This window comes from Ambystoma mexicanum, chromosome 4p, assembly GCF_040938575.1.
Source record: "Ambystoma mexicanum isolate Mex_15411 chromosome 4p, UKY_AmexF1_1, whole genome shotgun sequence".
In the NCBI taxonomy this organism is placed as follows: Eukaryota; Metazoa; Chordata; class Amphibia; order Caudata; family Ambystomatidae; genus Ambystoma; species Ambystoma mexicanum.
This window is the reverse complement of record NC_090927.1, coordinates 838785269-838798886: the sequence shown is the minus strand read 5'-3', so window position 1 is coordinate 838798886 and position 13618 is coordinate 838785269.

Sequence of the window (13618 nt, the reverse complement as noted above, 5' to 3'; positions counted from 1 at the left end):
AAAAAGCCATATAGTCACCCGCCTCTGAAACAATTTATAGAAAACATTCAATCAGAACAGCTAGCAACCTCACTCAACAAACGTAAACCAGACAGCACTAAAAAGTAAGCCCCCTAAAAAAAGTTGTAGAAATCAAAGTAGACCTAAAAATAAACCTAACATTATATCTACCAATGTAAAAGTAGCCACAGTAAAACATTCCAGAAAGTCAATTTTACAAAACAAATTTCATCTTAGAGTTAACAATCTCATTAAAAAAATCACGTTCTACGCTAAATAGCTACAGCAGAAAACTAATTCTCAAAACTTTGATTGACAGCGTCTTTCTACCAACGAAAATGTTGTGTATATTGATTTTAAACTGAATAAAACCACTAATTAACTTAAAACATTGCAAAAAGTATTTCTAAACATGTGCAATGTCAATATAGATACATTTTCAAACTCCTGTAAAGGTGAATGGTATCACACAAGCAGCACAGGCTTATAAACAAGAACAAATATAACCATTTGCCACTGACAATAATGGGAGAGGCTATGAAGTGGTAGGAGACACCATTATGGCAAAAGAAACCCTTAAAGAAAAAACTTCCCCAACAAACTTTCAACCGAATGTACCTGTCAGGAATATGGTCACTTCCTGGCCCCTCTTGCAGCGCTGGCGCAGAAGGCACCCACACAAGCTTCTTACCTCCTTAAAATGGTAGAGACTCGGTGCGCTACTGACAAACAACATTAATGTTGTAGTTTTCCCCCAAGATGGTGCCCGGGAGCACTCCGATGCGGAGGACGTGGCACATTCTACTGGAGCAGCATATATACAGGGAGTTTAGGTGAGCTCTCTGCGTCGCTTTGTTTTTCACAAAGCACTGACACTGTATTCCTTGCAATTCTCGATTCCTAATCCTCTCTTCCTTTCCGCTCGCTATCGAGCTCCTCTTAGTATCTCCTTCTGTTTTCCTCCTCTCTTGCTCTTTCTCCCTTCGCCTACTCACCTCCTCTCTGGCTCGCTGTCATCCTTCATCCAGAGATTTCTGCCTTCTCTGGCACTGCTGCCTTGCGGATTATTCACTCCATCCACATGATTCCTCAAACTCCTTTTTCTTCAAGCTGGCAATTGCAATCTCTACTCTGTGATTGTCATATTCCATCTCCTGTAATCAACGAATGATAAAAAGGAAGGATTTTTCCCCTATGAGGGTTTTCTCCTTTTGAGCTTGGCCCCTGGAGCTCCTCCTGAGCCCTGTTTTCTACCAGAGCTCAGGGTAGGCTTTTCTGTGCTTTGATCTGCACTCTTCATTTGTTGCCTGCCATACTCCTACGACGAAGCACAGGTCAGTCCTTCTATTAGTTAAAGTATTACAGTACCTTTTGTCCAAATAAACCGTCCAGTGCACAAATGGACGTGAACCTCAATATGTAACGTACGCCAACAATCATTCAAAGGTTTATGACAATTCCTCATTCACTAGGTAAAACTAAAGGACAAAAGTAAAATGAACCATCGACTCCTGCCCACTACACATCCACACTGGACTGCAAGGACATTCATTAGCCTGCATTTCAGGAACTGATTGAAAAAGCACCTTCCATCACATCAAAATGTTAGCAACACACCATTGCACTCTACGAAACCTTGCCCATATATTGTACTATGCAAAAAGTCCTGCTCTAGAATAGCAAAACATTTAATAATGTTATCCTACATGGAACAGCCAAAGAACTTCTTCAAGAAATAGAACACATCTAAAGTAAATATTTTGCAACTGAAGTAGACTTAGAAAATTCGGTAACTTTAGAAAGCATTAGCGAAAACCTCAAAAACACCAACCTACTTACAAAAGAAATAGCAAAGTTTCAAAACACATCTGCCAAAATAACAAACAACGTACGTGTCTGTTGTTGCAGAACATTTTTATAAAAAGAGTACAAAAATAATAGATATAGCACACACAATAGAGGACAATGAGAGTCCCAATTGTCCCAATTAGCTTTCTATCTAACTGCAGAATATACATACTAAAAAACTGACCTCTCAATAGTTTGCGTGTGCTGCAATACAAAGCTTGACAATATCGAAATGCCATCACATGCTATCACTAATAACTTAGAAATCTTCCCACTTCCAAAAGCTCTCCAACAACTTAACTTGTATGAGAGCATAATAATCCAAACAGTACACCCATTTCAAGCTATACTACACCTTGAACCTAAAATTGGCACTAAAAAGGTATTTGTTAAAGAAATCGTAGGAGTACAACAGCGAATAGAACAATCCTTGATTGAAAGGTATTAAAACTGGTGTAAATATGTTATTTCAGGTTTCACACCTTTTTTATGCAATGGGGGATTTTCAATATCTATGCAGGTGAATTAGGGCATGCAATGAGATGACTATTTCTGCCATGCATTTCCACTCGGCCCGCAAAACCCACCTAGGTGTAAATTGCATGGGGGGTGACTGACTCCATATGTACTTTAGTGCAAACTTGTTTGCTCTGTGCAATTGTCAACATTTCCAAGACATGGCTCATTTTCCAAACCAAGTGCAAAAGCAAGATGCAAAAGCAAGGTGCAAAAACAAGGTGTAAATGCAAGGTGTAAAATGTTCGCCATGTTTGCCACGTACATCATAGGTTTATAATCAAGCGCATTTTTCATTCCTTTGATGGTGGGGAAGCAGAATGAAATGGAATTAAATGGAATTAACATGTCCCTCTCTGAAAGTGTGCGAATCGCAGTGCCAGTGCGAAAATCGCAGCGAAACCCGCACACAGCGTTTCATGGAAGTCTGTGCACGAGGAAATCCCAGGATGTGTGCCAAAATACTGCGTGGCGCATGCTGGCGCACACGTCTTCAAACCGCATGCGCTAAGCGCACAGCGAAAGCGCACATAGCGCGGCGCACACAATAAAGGTAGGCGTAACACGGGGCGTGACATGCGGAATGGGGAACAACGCGTGAAGATGAGGGCGTCACGGGGGAAGTACAGGAGGCAAGTGCGCGGAACGCCCACACACTCGCCTACAACACGTATTCATGTAATCGAATAGGGCAAACCAGCGCACGGGCAAAGACGTCCAGAGGCCTAAACACGTCCGCCACACGAAGGCAGGCGGTAGCGTCCCTGCGCATGAAAGAAATGTGCACCAAAATGTGCGCTAACAAAAAAGACGTATATACAGCCATGATGAATGTCCCATACTGTGGCCCTCTAGGACAAATGATGTGCAAAGGGGTACGCGACAAAAACTGACTCCCGCTGTGTGTAAAATAGTGTGTTCTTGTATTTCGGGGGTGTGCGGGAAGTTTCGCACGCGTTAGGCCTTGGGCGAGTGGGGTACGTGTATTGCAGGGGTTCACGTGAAGTTTCACACGCGATAGGCCTTGGGCGAGCGGGGTACGTGAATTTCAGGGGTTTGCGTGAAGTTTCACACGCGATTGGCCTTGGGCGAGTGGCGTACGTGTAAATCTGGGGTGCGCGGGAAGTTTCACAGACGATTGGCCTGGGTACGTGTATTTCAGGGGTGCGCGGGAAGTTTCACATGCGATTGGCCTGGGTACGTGTATTTCAGGGGTGCGCAGGAAGTTTCACACACAATTTTGCTGTCAGAGCGGGGAACGTGTATTTCGGGGGTGCGCGGGGAGTCCTACACGTGAATTGGCAGTGTGGGTCCCCCCAGGTGTCCCCTCTGCCCCCTCCACGACCTCTGCAGGCAGCCAACACCACAGGGGACTACCCTGCACCCCTGGTCATGTCCTGCAGGCAGCCCATCCACCATGGGCATGCCCCCCAGCCAAGGCACATTTCACCTTGCAATATGATCAACAACTCATGTCCCCCTGCACCCCCACCCCCAGCAGTCAGGGGCACCTGCCAGCAGGCCCCCACTCATGTCCCCTTCCACCCCCTCCCCCCAGCAGTCAGGGGCACCTGCCAGCAGGCCCCCACTCATGTCCCACTCATGTCCCCCTGCACCCCCACCCTCCAGCAGTCAGGGGCACCTGCCAGCAGGCCCCCACTCATGTCCCCTTGCACCCCCACCCCCCAGCAGTCAGGGGCTCCTGCCAGCAGGCCCCCACTCATGTCCCCCTGCACCCCCACCCCCCAGCAGTGCAGGGCACCTGCCAGCAGGCCCCCTCTCATGTCCCACTCATGTCCCCCTGCACCCCCACCCCCCAGCAGTGGAGGGCACCTGCCAGCAGGCCCCCACTCATGCCCCACTCATGTCCTCCTGCACTCATGCCCCACTCATGTCCTCCACCCCCCAGCAGTCAGGGGCACCTGCCAGCAGGCCCCCACTCATGTCTCCCTGCACCCCCACCCCCCAGCAGTGCAGGGCACCTGCCAGCAGGCCCCCATTCATGTCCCACTCATGTCCCCCAGCACCCCCAGCCCCGAGCAGTCAGGGGCATCTGCCAGCAGGCCCCCACTCATGTCCCCCTGCACCCCCACCCCCCAGCAGTCAGGGGAACCTGCCAGCAGGCCCCCACTCATGTCCCCCAGCACCCCCATCCCCCAGCAGTCAGGGGCACCTGCCAGCAGGCCCCCACTCATGTCCCCCTGCACCCCCACCCCCCAGCAGTCAGGGGCACCTGCCAGCAGGCCCCCACTCATGTCCCACTCATGTCCCCCTGCACCGCCACCCCCAGCAGTGCAGGGCACCTGCGAGCAGGCCCCCACTCATGTCCCACTCATATCCACCTGCACCCCACCCCCCAGCAGTCAGGGGCACCTGCCAGCAGGCCCCCACTCATGTCCCCTTGCACACCCACCCCCCAGCAGTCAGGGGCACCTGCCAGTAGGCCCCCACTCATGTCTCCCTGCACCCCCACCCCTCAGCAGTGCAGGGCACCTGCCAGCAGGCCCCCACTCATGTCCCATTCATGTCCCCCTGCACTCCCACCCCCCAGCAGTCAGGGGCACCTGCCAGCAGGCCCCCACTCATGTCCCCTTGCACACCCACCCCCCAGCAGTCAGCGGCACCTGCCAGCAGGCCCCCACTCATATCCCCCTGCACCTCCACACCCCAGCAGTGCAGGGCACCTGCCAGCAGGCCCCCACTCAGGTCCCACTCATGTCCCCCTGCACCCCCACCCGCCAGCAATCAGGGGCACCTGCCAGCCTGCCCCCACTCATGTCCCCTTGCACCCCCACCCCCAGCAGTGCAGGGCACCTGCCAGCAGGCCCCCACTCATGTCCCACGCATGTCCCCCTGCACCCCCACCCCCCAGCAGTCAGGGGCACCTGCCAGCAGGCCCCCACTCATGTCCCCCTGCACCCCACCCCCCAGCAGTGCAGGGCACCTGCTAGCAGGCCCCCACTCATGTCCCACTCATGTCCCCCTGCACCCCCACCCCCAGCAGTCAGGGGCACCTGCCAGCAGGCCCCCACTCTTGTCCCACTCATGTCCCCCTGCACCCCCACTCCCCAGCAGTGCAGGACACCTGCCAGCAGGTCCCCACTCATGTCCCCCTGCACCCCCACGCCCCAGCAGTCAGGGGCACCTGCCAGCAGGCCCCCACTCATGTCCCCCTGCAAACCCACCCCCCAGCAGTCAGGGGCACCTGCCAGCAGGCCCCACACATGTCCCCCTGCACCCCCACCCCCCAGCAGTCAGGGGCACCTGCCAGCAGGCCCCCACTCATGTCCCACTCATGTCCCCCTGCACCCCCACCCCCAGCAGTGCAGGGGCACCTGCCAGCAGGCCCCCACTCATGTCCCACTCATGTCCCCCTGCACCCTCACCCCCCAGGAGTCAGGGGCACCTGCCAGCAGGCCCCCACTCATGTCCCCTTGCACCCCCATGCCACAGCAGTAGGGGGCCCCTGCCAGTGGGCCCCCACTCATGTCCCACTCATGTCCCCCTGCACTCCCAACCCCCAGCAGTGAAATGGCGATTCCATGACACAAACCAAAAGTCTACTATGTACATCCACACATGTCCCCACACGAAGGCAGGCGGTAGTGTCCCTGCGCATCAAAAAAATGTGCGCTATCAAAAAGCACATATATACAGCTCTGATGAATTTCCCATACTGTGGCCCTCCAGGACAAATGACGTGCAAAGGGGTACACGACAAACACGGACACCCACTGTGTCAACAATAGCCTGTATTTTGTGGGTGCGCGGGAAGTTTCACACGCGATTGTGCCTGGGCGAGCGGGGTACGTGTACTTCAGGGGCTCGCGGGAAGTTGGGCTCGCGGGAAGTTGGGCTCGCGGGAAGTTTTACACGTGATTGGGCCTGTGCGAGCAGGGTACATGTAAATCTGTGGTGGGCGGGGAAGTACAGGAGGAAAATGTGCGGAACGCCCACACGCATGCGCCAAAAAAGACGCGCTAATCCGGAAACACGTACGCCAGCAGGAAGCAGGCGTACGTGTACCCACGCAGCAGAAAAGTACGCACAAACAACAAGTAAGCTCAGACGCCAGGATGAACATACCGTTCCTAGCAGCAGTGGTCGTGGTATACCGCAGGAGGAGGAGGATAGTAACCCCAGAATTTTCACACCCAGAACCAGCCTTTTTGGAATGCCTGATGACCAGGTGTATGGGAGGTACAGGTTTCCACCTCACATAATACTCGACCTGGTCAGTGAGTGGGAGGATGACCTCACATCACCCACCCTCTGCTCCCAAGCACTCAGCCCCCTGGAGAAGGTCCTCAATGTACTGCACTTTTTGGCCACCGGATCATTTCAGCAGACAAGTGCCATAGTGGGGGGGGGCGTGTCACAGGCCACACAGTCACGCTGCCTACACCAGGTCTTGGCCATCATGACTGCACGCCCATCAGTGCGCAGGCACGTATACCTGCCCAGAACACCTGCAGAAAGGCAGGCTGTCGTCCAGGATTTCAACAGGGTGGCACAATTCCCCAAAGTCCTAGGTGCCATTGATTGCACCCATGTGGCCCTACTTCCCCCCAGGGCATGAGAGCACATCTATAGAAACCGCAAGCACTGGCATTCCATCAACGTGCAGGTAGTATCTGATGCCAAGGGAATCATCACCTCAGTATATGCCAACTATCCTGGGTCCACCCACGACAGTTTCATTTACAGAATGTCAACCCTAAACCGGGACCTAGAAGCTGGGCGGCATGGCGATACATGGCTGCTTGGTGAGTATAAATGCCACAGCACATGCATGCATGCTAGATACTGTGTAATGTCACAACCCCACTAATGATACCCATCACCACCTCCCCAGGGGACAGTGCCTACCCTCTGAGCACCCAAATGATGACGCCAATTCGGAACCCCACCATCCCACCCGAGGTAAGATACAACACAGCCCATATTGCAACCCGGAGCATAGTGGAGCGCACATTCGGAGTGCTCAAGTCACGCTTTCGCTCCCTTGACCGTTCTGGTGGGCAGCTGTTATACACTCCCCCAGTAGTGTGCAGGATCATAGTGGCAGCATGTGTCCTGCACAACGTTGCAACACGCCGGGGCCTGCCCGTGGACATGGTGGTACCCCCACATCCCCAACCACATGCACGCCCGCTGCGCATGGGAGGGGAAAGGGCATGGGGTGAAGCAGCCCAAACACAGCTGGTGGCTAATTACTTTACTTAGAAACACACCCCTGTGGAGTGCACACAGCCCTGCCACATACCAGCTGAAAATCAATGATGATGACATGAGGGACAGTCAACTGTAACAAGCATGCCATCCTGAGATTGGTCACCTGGAAGTGTTACAATGTGTGCATCCCTACCTACAGAAACACCACCAATGCTGTGTCATCAAAAGACACATATGATGCTAAATGCATGACCCCCTTGCAAAATACAATATGAGAACAGTGCCATGTCACCCAACCCCTCCCCAGCACTGCCACCCAACACACCATGGCATGTCATGCTATGTGAGAGCAAACAAAGCAATCCCAAAAACCTGACACAAGTGTCACAAAGTACAGTGTCCCTAATGGAAACTGGCCACACACAATATGCTCCTAGTAATGTTGAACTAACAACACACATGACCAAATACTTACCAACTAAACAATGCATCTAGACAAGTTCAAACATTACTAAAACATGACAGTACTAAGTTAAAGTAGCCATAGTCATACAACCTGAATATGCCACCACATCGCCCCCTTCAAACTGTAGTCTTGCAGCCTTCAGAAATGGTCTGTGTACTGCATACAACATGAACTCCTTCTCCAAAGTAGACAGCCTTGTGAAGACATGAGGAATGAACCTGCAAATTCAGAGGGAGACATGGAAGCAAAATCATACATTAATACACCATGCAGTGTACAATACAACAACAATATACACAAGGAATGTCTACACAGTATCGACTACAGACTTCCCACACAGCTCATGGGAGCCCAACGTCACCGTGTACATCACTGTCACTTGGTCACACCCTTTGCAAGCCCATGGAAACGGGAAGCAGGAGGGGTGTGTGTCTCATGAACCCAAGCATCTAACCCAAACTCAGGACAAGCCTGCATGTGCCCAGCCGGAATACAGTGGATGCCCACGGGAGCCACACAAGGCAACACACTGTCAAATTATTATTTAAAAAATCAAAAATCAAAAATCAAAAATGACCATGTGGTTCCACCCAGGAAGTCTGAGGACAGGGTGCGCACCAACAGCCACCTGTGTGGATGTTGGGAGAAAAAAAACACCTCCATGGGTTCATGGCCTGCACAGCTATGCCAATGTGGGAGAACTGCTGCTGTCGCTCTCATGACCCGCTCTCATGACCCTCTGCTGCTGCATCAGGAGGTGGTGGTGCTATGGGAGGCAGCCCACGCAAAGCCCTGGTATGGTCCTCCATGGCAGCAAGCATGCGGGTGTGGAAGGTCTCGTTCTGGAGGATTATAGTGCAGAGATCCCCATGCAACACCTGATGTGATGCCCGGATCTCCTCCCGAGTTGCCCGCATCTCAGCTGAGAGTGGACTTGTGAGGTGCTCCAGCCGCTGTTTTGCCCTAAAATTAGCGGAAGTCTCAAGCTCAAGAAGAGTCTGCCTGAGGTTATGGAGTTCTGCACTCTGGGCTTCCCTGTGGGCCTAGGACTATATTGAGATGGATTGGCCAGAGTCTCCAGTGCCGCCCGTCGGTCCCTGTTGGACGCCAACATGTCTTCCCTGTGTGATTGGCAAATGGAGTCTGTTGCCTGCTGTAGTTGCTCCATCTGCCTTTCAGGGGGGATAATGGAAGTGGCCACCCTCTCCATTCCCTGAGCCATCATTTCAACTGATGCTGACTGTTGGGTTGCCATAGCGTACATGGAGTTCTCCCATACGCTATTGCCTGGTGGCATACGGCCATCGCGTCGATGGCCACCACACCTGTTTGGGGCAAGGCGATGTGCACCTTGCTGTGCTGGCACCGCGAGGCTGCAGGACTGCATTCCCCCTCTGATCTGCTGGCCCAGGAACAGGATCAGATGCTGTGGAGTGTGACCCTGCATCCGTAACCGCCAAAGGCGCCTCTACCAACACTGACATCCCCATAGAGGGATATATCCCTGGTGCAGGGGGGTTGGCCAGAACAGAATCCCTGCCAGAAACACTTACCTGTGACAGCACATAGGTCTCATCATCCAAATCAGCACATGAATAGAGGTCTGGGGAGGTGCACCCAGAGACACCCCTGGAAAGTATGGCCTGCAGGAGGATTGGGTTCTCACCCACCACCACACCACGTCCCCCGCTGGTGCCCGGTCGTGCCTGGGGTTCCTCCTGGGTCTGCACCATCTCCTCAACCTCAACAGCATCAAGTGCGTCATCCCCTGCAAAAACATGAAAGAGAAAAAATGGAAACAGGCATTAGCACCATAGCACACAAATAGGCCTGTCAAGCTACAGAACCAGTACATGATTCACACATGTCCCACATGACTATAACCCTTCCATGCCTGCACTGTCACTGAGTAGTAAGGGGAGGCAAAAGGCAGACACTGATGACACCAATATGGGAGAGCAACACATTTCCTGCATGATGGGTAGCACTGCCATCACACATTGGCCTGTGAGTGGCATGTCCAATACACATACATGACACATGGCAGGACACAGATGGCATTTAGCATAGCCATGGTACATTTGACAAGTACAGCCATATGTCAGTGATTGAGTACTGTCACCCATCCATGTGAGATGGACATGATGACATGAAAAATGCTGCATACTGGGACGGAGTACACATGTGCCACTCACTGCAACACATGCAAGGTACAAGAATACAGTAATAGTTGGCTGATCTATTTTTTGTCACATTTACATCGCAGGAAACATCTGTCATTTTCCACATGCAAACAGGCACTCATCTAAACATTTGTGCTGGCCAATACTCCATCAGCCTGAATGGTCTCATTGTGTACATAACCAGGTAAAGCATTGCCCCAGTGTGGCCAGTAAACAATGACCGAAGCATATCACATATGTCACAATATGGTTGATAAATGTCTAGCAAAAAAGGGCAGAGTGGAAAATATTATCCTGAAGGCACACTTACAAATTCTGACCAATGTAGTTGCAAGATGGCAGTACAATGTCAACTGCACAATTGTGGACCTAATAGGACACTGTGGGCAGAAGGGATGCAGTCATAGCCAAATACAAGGCACGTGATCCCATATGAAGAAGGAAATGGGTGACCCATAACACTCTGGAGTACACACCCTCACCTGGCACTCAATCAGAACCCGTCACCAAAAATACATACGCATGCACTACACACACACACGCATGGGCACTCACCGGACAATGCTTCATAATCAGGTAGTTCTCCCACACCTCGGATCTGTTCCTCTGTGATGAAGGTTCCAGCAACAGACTCATGTTCAGTGAGTTTGTTGTCCTCTTGTGGAGACCCACCGCCAGTCACCAGAGTAGAGGCATGATTTGAGGCCAGCTTGTCCTTTGCTCAGCGTTTCAGGTCGTTCCACCGCTTGTAGCAATCATCAGCTGAGCGCCTCACAAATCCAAGGGCATTTATGTGGTCAGCGATGGTCTGCCAGTGTGCCTTACGTTGACCAGGTGTGGTTTTGGACCCTGCAGTCACCACCATTTCATGGCTATGTTGCGACACATAGCTCACAGGTGCATTAAGCTCTGCGTCACTAAAGCAAGGCTTTCTTGACGTGCCCGAGTGTGTAGCCATGCCTGGGGTCTCAGCCTGTCGTGCCAGAGCACCCTTCTTCCTCTTTTTAGAAGGTGGAGCGGAGCCAGAGTAGCTAACGCCGCTCTGGTCAGTAGGGGCAGAATCACCGTGGACTCAGTTGTTGGAGTGTGCGAATGCACATTGACCATAGGACTTGGTGCAGGCATTGTCTGAAGTGTGATATTGGCAGGGGGAACATCAGTATGATGGACCAGGACCAACACTGTCCTGGCTGGGAGAGTCAGAGCTGGGGTGGATGGAGCTGCAGCTGCCCCTGCAGCCTCACCACCCTGCATACTTGGGGCAGCAGATGACATAGATGCCCCAGATCCACATGTCTTGGTGACAACTTGCACCGCCACACGTGGCCTAGACTTGCTGACCTGGAAGTCAGCCAGGGAGTCATCCTGTGCAAGGTCAGGTGCCACAATGGGCTGGTCCAACAGGGGCTGAGCTGGGATGGTCTCAGCCACGTTTCCCTCAACCATGGAGGGGGCATGGGTGTCCCTGATTGGTCCTCCACACATGGGGGTCTAGGGGCACCCTGCAAATCCTGGCCATGTCCCCTACCACGCCCACCACGTCCACCTTTTGAAGGTCGGCCCCCTTTGCCTCCCTTACCGCTTGGTCGCCTCCCAGCCATGGCACTGATGTTGTTGTGCATATGGGAGGAGCAGTAAACTATTGTCCTGGGCAATTGAGGGGTCAAAGGGGTAGGGTACTAGATGGAATTCGTACCCTAGTGCTCTAACAAGGCTGTCTGTGACCCCTGGGGGAAGATGACGGGTCACGCAACGCACTGGCAGCCCAAAAACAAAAATAAACGTGCACGCAACCCCTCGTAGACCACGTGCGTGGAAAAATGAACCCACACTACGCTGTGGCACCCAGAAAGACAAAAATAAGCGTACGCATAATACACGCAGCCTACAATGACCTCTGAAGGGGAGTGCGACACACGGGGCAAGCACAGTTGCTAACTACGTGCGGAACTCACCATCTGCCTGGAATAAGAATGTGAAAAATATGCGCGTGTGCGCGTTGGCAACACCCCCGCCAAAAGAAGAATTCTACGCTGTCTGAGGAGACAGGACAAAATGAGAAGTGAATACTATTTGAGGAAACAGGCCCAAAAAAAGTAGAACATTGAAAACTGTCAGAGGTAACAGGGAGTACGAACTTGAAACGCTGTGAAGTAATCGCGTGTAAACCGACAAGAAGTACAAAATTCACCCACTCGGTCTCCACGAAAAGCATGTACAAGAAAATGGCGTTCTACACGTACCTTTTAAACCTGCCCACACGTACACATCACTTACGTGTGTATGCGTCCTGACACTCGGACGTGCAGCTTTTCCATGTGTGCTCTGTCATCACGTGCTATGAGGGAACCACCCGCGCGTGTCACGTCACAGACATGCTTACGCGCTAAGGGCCTTTGGTCCATTGAAATCGCTTACGTGTGCTGACGCGCTTATGCGCTAAAGGCCTTTCCTCGAATTACACGCTGCAAAATTTTCACATGCCAAATCACTCCGTATCAAGCTAGCCACGCGTTGACACACGGAACACCACGCTCCTGCCCAGAAGGCCGAATTACTGCCCCCCAGAGCCCGAGCATGCTTCCACCTGCCATCTGCTGCTGCCTGATTGCCTGCTGCCTACGTGCTCTGCCATTTGCTGCCTGCATGTCAGCCCAGGGTGCTGTTGCTGTGACCACCCCTGCTGGAACCGAAGACTCCCGACTGCTATTCCATCGCTCCACAGCCCAGCCCCAGGACCCAGTTGCCCACCCACACCTGCCTCTGGGGTTGCCATGTCGGGCACTACACCATCTGGCACCACTGGCAACCCCCAGTCAGAGAGGCAGAGGGGCACCAGCTTCACTGCCACCGAAGTTGGTGTCCTGGTGGAGCAAGTCCTGGGGCAGTATGATGACCTCTTCGGAAGTTTGTGCGCCGACAAGGAAGGACGGACTCGGATCTGGATGGACATCGTGACGGCCATCAACGCGGAGGGGTGGCAGTCTGCGACTTCCAACATGTCAAGAAGCGCTGGGAGGACTTCAGGTCCAGGACCCTCAACAAGGCCCAGCGCCTCTTGAAGGCAGCGGATGCTAAGGGGCACCAAGGCCACCTGTTGGAACATCAGATGAGGGTCCTGGAACGCATACGCCCAGCGCTCCACATCCAGGTCCTTGAGAGGCAGACTCGTCTGGAGTCGAGTAGTAAGTGTACATGCATACTGATTGGAAGCTGTGCGTGTGGTGGTGTGCCAGTAGTGTGCAGGTTGTACATGTGGTTTTGTAGGGCCATGTATGGATGTGTATATACAGGGCTGTGAGGCTGACACATGCAAGTCCTTTCATGTGTGAGACACATGGATGGTGTATGTGTGGGTAAGCATGCAGGCCAAATGCAGATGCATGAGCACACATGTTTTGATTACTGTGTATGTAAGTTGGCATGGTTG